Genomic DNA, 6,053 nt, shown 5'->3' with positions numbered 1-6,053 from the left:
AGCAAAACTTGACAAAATCACCTAAAACCTTCCTTTGAGGACGTCCTCATTTGTAAAACCTTGTGTTTTGCTATTCGTGAACATACAGCAGGACACATGGGAGAGGAACTGATCAGAGATTGATCAGAGATGTATCAGAAGAAGGGAGACAGATAGATGGCATCAAATACAGCATTTTGCATTACATTATGCCATGTGATACTGTATATAGAAGCATTACCATGGTAAAGACTGCACATTACTATAACTCACTCTTCATCTGAAAAATTCAGCTAGAATATTCAGTCATGCAGCACAGTGAGGACATTTACTGCATTGACAGTAAACTCTGTTCTAGCACAAAACCTTATGGCCTCCATGTCATACCGAGTATAAATGTAAATTCGCTCAGAGGTGACAAAATTTTACATCGCGATTCTATCGAAGATAATTCGATCTGTGATTGTCACACAATGAAATAATCTACATCGTCAAATTCCTGAGAATGAGAGCTTTCTTGTGATATGTGACTTGATTTTTTTGTGAAAAATATATAAAATACAGATTATACAGAAATACAGAAAATAATTCGCAATGGTTAGGCGGAAATTCGTGTGTGGGACGAATACATTCTAAGCTTAATTTTACTGCTTTATGAATATAAAAACCAAAAGGAATGGTATTCTTTGTAAAGAAGACACTCCAAGCTTTCAAATGAACCCATATATGGGCTGATACCATATAAGGAAGGCTATGTAAATGAAGCATAAACATTTTTAAAGCGATTTTGGACCCGTATCCGGGTCCGCAGAGTTTAACTGTTAAATTAATAAATTCAATTTTTTTTTCTGACAGATAGCAGAAGTTTTTCGAGAGAAAAAAAACCCACTTAAACCTGTGATGTTCACTCATATATTGACCTTTTATTTTAAACCCAAACTTACCTGAAAATACTGTTGTCTCTTTTTGTCAGATTCTGCGTTGTCTTTTCAATGTTTTTTCAGCAGCTCAGGAGCAACAACAACATGAGAAGATCAGAAGTTCATAGCCAGACGACAATGACTCTTCAAACTAAGGGATGAGAAAGGTGCCTTTTTATATCACTGAACATCTATGTTAATAGTGTGATTGTGATGCATCTAGGCCATCTAAATGGTTTCTTCTGATTATCACTTGTGATGATCTGGTTTATATGTGTGGTTTCATACTGGACAAACTCTTGAGTTCATATCTGTCTAAGATGAATGTCAGATTTTTATCAACATCTGATATATACCTGCCCCATTTAAATTTAAATAGTCTTGGCAAGAAGGAGATTTAATTGCTATACATGGGTGCACTAACTAGTATCCACTGAAACCCTCTGCTTTTTGCAATTTTCAGATTTGTGGTACCTCAAAGCTAATTTTCACATTCAGAAACCTATTTCACTGTGAGATCAGTGTAGAGCTGAATTAGTCTTGTTGCATTGAGCCCATCTGATAATGCAACACTTGTGAGGGCCTGTGGTTTCATGTAGGACAAACTCTCAGTTCCTCAAGATGAGTAATATGGGCCCCATGCATGTTTATTTCAAAAGCTTATACTCAAAAAAAAAAAAAAAAAGAATGAATGAGTTTAATTAAATTAAGAAAAGATTTCCCCACATAATTAAAGTTCATATAAGAACTACGTGAAGTGAAGTGTGGCCAAGTATGGTGGCCCATACTCGGAATTTGTGCTCTGCTTTTAACCCATCCAAGTGCACACACACAGCAGTGGGCAGCCATATTGCCGTGGCACCCAGGGAGCAGTTGTCTTGCTCAAGGGTCTCACCTCAGTCGTGGTATTGAAGGTGGAAGAGAGCACTGGTTATTCACTCCCCCCACCTACAATTCCTGCTTGACCTGAGACTCGAACCCGCAACCTTCGTGTTACAAGTCTGACTCTCAAACCATTAGGCCATGACTGCCCGAGAAGACTAAGTACATTTATTTCATAATTTCTCAAGTATTTACTACTGAGAACAATCTGTTTCATTTTTCTGCTAGCTAGCAACATTATTTCTGACTGAGTGTAATGAGATAAACACTTAAGAAGAGACTCATCATTGCATCATCATTGTTTTAGCAGCTAAAGTGCCATGGTGTTTATAAATCCACCCACAACAAAACCACAAGCTTCACTCTTCTGCACAATGAAAACCACAAAAACTCCAACATCACAGAAGCTCTTCTCAATCTCCAACATGACTAAGATGAAACATATTAAGTAAAATTAGTATTAAAACACTTAATTAAACAAAAAGCAAAAACTTTTTTTGTGTTGATTAAATGTCATTGCTGCAAGCGGCATCGCACTCAGGAAGTCATTCAGCAGTTAGTATGCTATTGCTGGCAGTTAGATAAAAAGCACTAAAAATGTTCAGTGATGCGATACAAAAAGATTTAAGTATAAATGAAAAAAAAATGAATTAGAGACATATATAAAATCACTCCGAGGCCACTGAATTGGGCCACTTAAAACAGCTTTACTTTATTATGTTAAAATTATGCAAACAAATAGTGTTTTCTGACAAAGAATTATTAAACTAAGCCAAGAGGGACAAATGTTGGAATTGGTGAACTTATATCTTAGATTCAACACACTTTTTTTCAGTACTTTCATTGCCAGTCTTAGTATTTTGTTATGGTCTTGCGTGGTTTCTTGAATAGAGCACAGTTCAGGTCACTTCTCTTACCAGAGCTTTTCAAAGTAAATACACAGTTTCACACCAGAGATATTTCTGACCTCTTGTCTTGACAGCAGTGAATTTAAACGTCTCGTATGGAGGAATCAGCACCTCTTTCTCATGATCAAGCTTAAAATATTTTGTCACATCAGCACCGTCATAAGTGTAGATTTCAAAACAAGACACATTTCCAAAAAAACTTTGTTCCACTGCGATTAATAGAGGAGGATGTAAATGAGCCAAAACTAACTTTTTTTTCCTGAACATTCTGTTTAAATTTAACATTTGTACCACGATAAGTTAACATTTATTTTGTGTTTTTTTCAGAATCTGTATCACATCTGTTAACAAAAGGTGAAGTTAATACCATTTTAATTTCTTGTTTTGATTTTTCTTTTCATTACGAACAGCATTATTGAAATCCTTATATATCTCAAACGTAGAGCTAGTGTACACATAAATAGCGACTGAATGAGTCTTTGTCAAGTTATTTCCTGGCTTGCATTTCTTTTCAGCAAGTTTCCAAGCATTTGCAAATTTCGATTCGGAGTTAGACATTTCTTGCTTCATATATTTTGTCTCCACCAGATTCGCCATTTTCTCTCTACAACCTGCAATCCTGGAATCATAATGATCAATCCTCAGTATTCATGTCTGTAATATTCATACTAGAACACAAGCTTCCCTGTCCTAGAGCAGCTGAAATGAGAAGAAGAGCTTCAATGATCAGCAGCATCTTGATTCAGTTGAATCCCTCAGATGATCTAGTAGATCTAGTGAAGAACAGATGCTCAAAGAAAACCAGAAACAAAACAGTTTCACAAATACTAAATATATGACTCCATTATGAGTATTATGTGCATACATCTGCATATTAAAACTGTCTACCGCAGTGCCTCACATTTTACAGTTTTACAATTTTAGTATATTTTGCCATATAGAAAACCCCTATTAAATGTGTAATTAAACCTGTGTTGTTAACTGGTATATTGACCATTTACTTCACCCTTAAAATTACATGAGAGTATTGTTGTCTATTTATCTTTCTTTTTTTCAGTAGTTCAGGATCAACAGGGAGAGGAGAAGATCAGAAAAATAATTAAGGTGGCTTCTTTATATCGCTAAAAATGTCTGTGTGTGTTGTGTGTGAATTGTTTAGCTCTTCATAATGCAACACTGTAGAGGGTCTGGTCTATGTGTAGTTTTTCACACAGGAAAAACTCTGAGTTTGTGTCATGTTAGTGGCAGAAAACAGATTTGACATTGTGATGAGCAGATTCTGATCATGGAAATGTGAGTCTTTTTCTCCAAATTCCCGCAGGAGACAAAAATACATCATTCAGTTCATTCTTGATACTAAATAAATATCTTTAACCAACATTTAGATCTAAATACAGCTGCATACAACATATGCATGACATGCACACTGTTTTTTAAACACCTCCTGTTATGAATTAATGAAAATAATAATAGTCATGAATCTTTAATAATAAACAGTCTATGCCTTGATATTATTACTGTTCAGATGATCATTTCTAGACTAATAGATGACAGTAGGGGCACACATACCTTGAGGAAGAAGTGTTGCTGTCAGTTTTTGTATGTGTAGAGCTAAGATTAAATAAAGAGGCACGTTTGTTACAAACAGAGATAATAGGTAGTACATCAGCTTTAAAAATAAATTTCCCATAATTCTTTGGCAAAGAGAGCGCGCTGTGAGGGAGAGAAGTGATCAAGCGCTGCAGAAATGATGGAATCCCAGTAAAACACAGCTCAAAATCTTAAACAGTTCAAACACAGCTCAAAAACGTAAGTAAAGAGTTAGTTTTGTTTTAATTCAAGTCGTTAGTCATCATTATTATATGCAATGAAGAAACGACACGACACCTCCAGGTGGTTTTGGTAGCGTGATAACTGAACTCGTGGTATTCTCAGTGAAATGTGGCAGTGAAACTTACAACGGGGTTTGTGTGAGAACAGGTTTAACGCTTCGTCAGAGTAAAAGTGAATAAGGTTATGTGAAGTTTGAAGTTGCAGAAAGGTATTTTCTGTAAGGGATGAATGATTACTACAGTATTATAAAACTATATTCAATTTCAGTAAATAAATTACATATTTTGACCAGTAGATGGCAATGGCGTCAAAACACCAAAGTCTTTGAAAGATGTAATTTCTTGAAAACTGCTAAACAAATTTTGCATTAATAACAAAGTTAAAATGCAAATTAACATTGCATATGATTTAAAAATATATATTTTTTTACACATGAAAACAGAAAATGCTTAACACAAATAATCAGTTATAATGGATTATTACAAACCGGAAAACTGGAAAAATTAAAATTTACTGTGAATTTATGCATTTTTATAGAATTTCACAGTTCCAATAAAAATGTGAAAAATACTCTTAAATTATAATGCATTTTCTCAGTAAAATGTTTTTGTTTGTTTGTTTTCTTTTTTACAGAGTTTATTTATATAGCACATTTCAAACACAAAGGTAATTCAAAGTGCTTTACATAGAAAGGAATTAAAATAATCATAAAATAATCACAACAGTAGCTAATAAAATAGCTAATTGCCAGCAATGGCTCTGATAAAATCCAAACAATGATGAGTCTCTTCTTAAGCCTTCATCTCACATTACATTGAGTCACAAATGATGTTGCTTGCTAGATGTAAATGAAAAAGATGAAATTCTGTAGTAAATAACCGAGGACCTCAAAATAAAAAAGCCAACTTCCTCATGTCTTGGCTTAATGATTGTCATCTGGCTGTGAGCAATCGCCTTCACTGATCTCTTGTCATTGATCCTGAAAATAATGAAAACAACAATCCATTCCCACGACACGACGCGACCACGACAGCTTGAAGTTGTCTAATTTGGCACGGCCTCCGTGCTACACTAATAGTAGTAAGGCTTTCCTCTGTGTATACAAAAATAATCATAAAATAATCACAACAGTAGCTAATAAAATAGCTAATTGCCAGCAATGGCTCTGATAAAATCCAAACAATGATGAGTCTCTTCTTAAGCCTTCATCTCACATTACATTGAGTCACAAATGATGTTGCTTGCTAGATGTAAATGAAAAAGATGAAATTCTGTAGTAAATAACCGAGGACCTCAAAATAAAAAAGCCAACTTCCTCATGTCTTGGCTTAATGATTGTCATCTGGCTGTGAGCAATCGCCTTCACTGATCTCTCGTCATTGATCCTGAAAATAATGAAAACAACAATCCATTCCCACGACACGACCACGACAGCTTGAAGTTGTCTAATTTGGCACAGCCTCCGTGCTAAACTTGTAGTAGTAAGGCTTTCCTCTGTGTATACATATCCTTACAAGTACAATGTTAGTTG

The 6,053-nt window shown here is 34.9% G+C and overlaps 1 pseudogene; it reads right to left on the bottom strand.

Annotated features, from left to right (window-relative positions):
• Positions 1-2,633: 2,633 nt before the first annotated feature.
• On the bottom strand, positions 2,634-3,286 carry LOC107716250 (GPI-linked NAD(P)(+)--arginine ADP-ribosyltransferase 1-like; annotated as a pseudogene).
• Positions 3,287-6,053: the final 2,767 nt, after the last annotated feature.

This window comes from Sinocyclocheilus rhinocerous, unplaced genomic scaffold (genome assembly GCF_001515625.1).
Source record: "Sinocyclocheilus rhinocerous isolate Xijiao unplaced genomic scaffold, SAMN03320098_v1.1 scaffold960, whole genome shotgun sequence".
Lineage (NCBI taxonomy): Eukaryota > Metazoa > Chordata > Actinopteri > Cypriniformes > Cyprinidae > Sinocyclocheilus > Sinocyclocheilus rhinocerous.
This window is presented reverse-complemented; position numbering and strand designations above follow the sequence as displayed.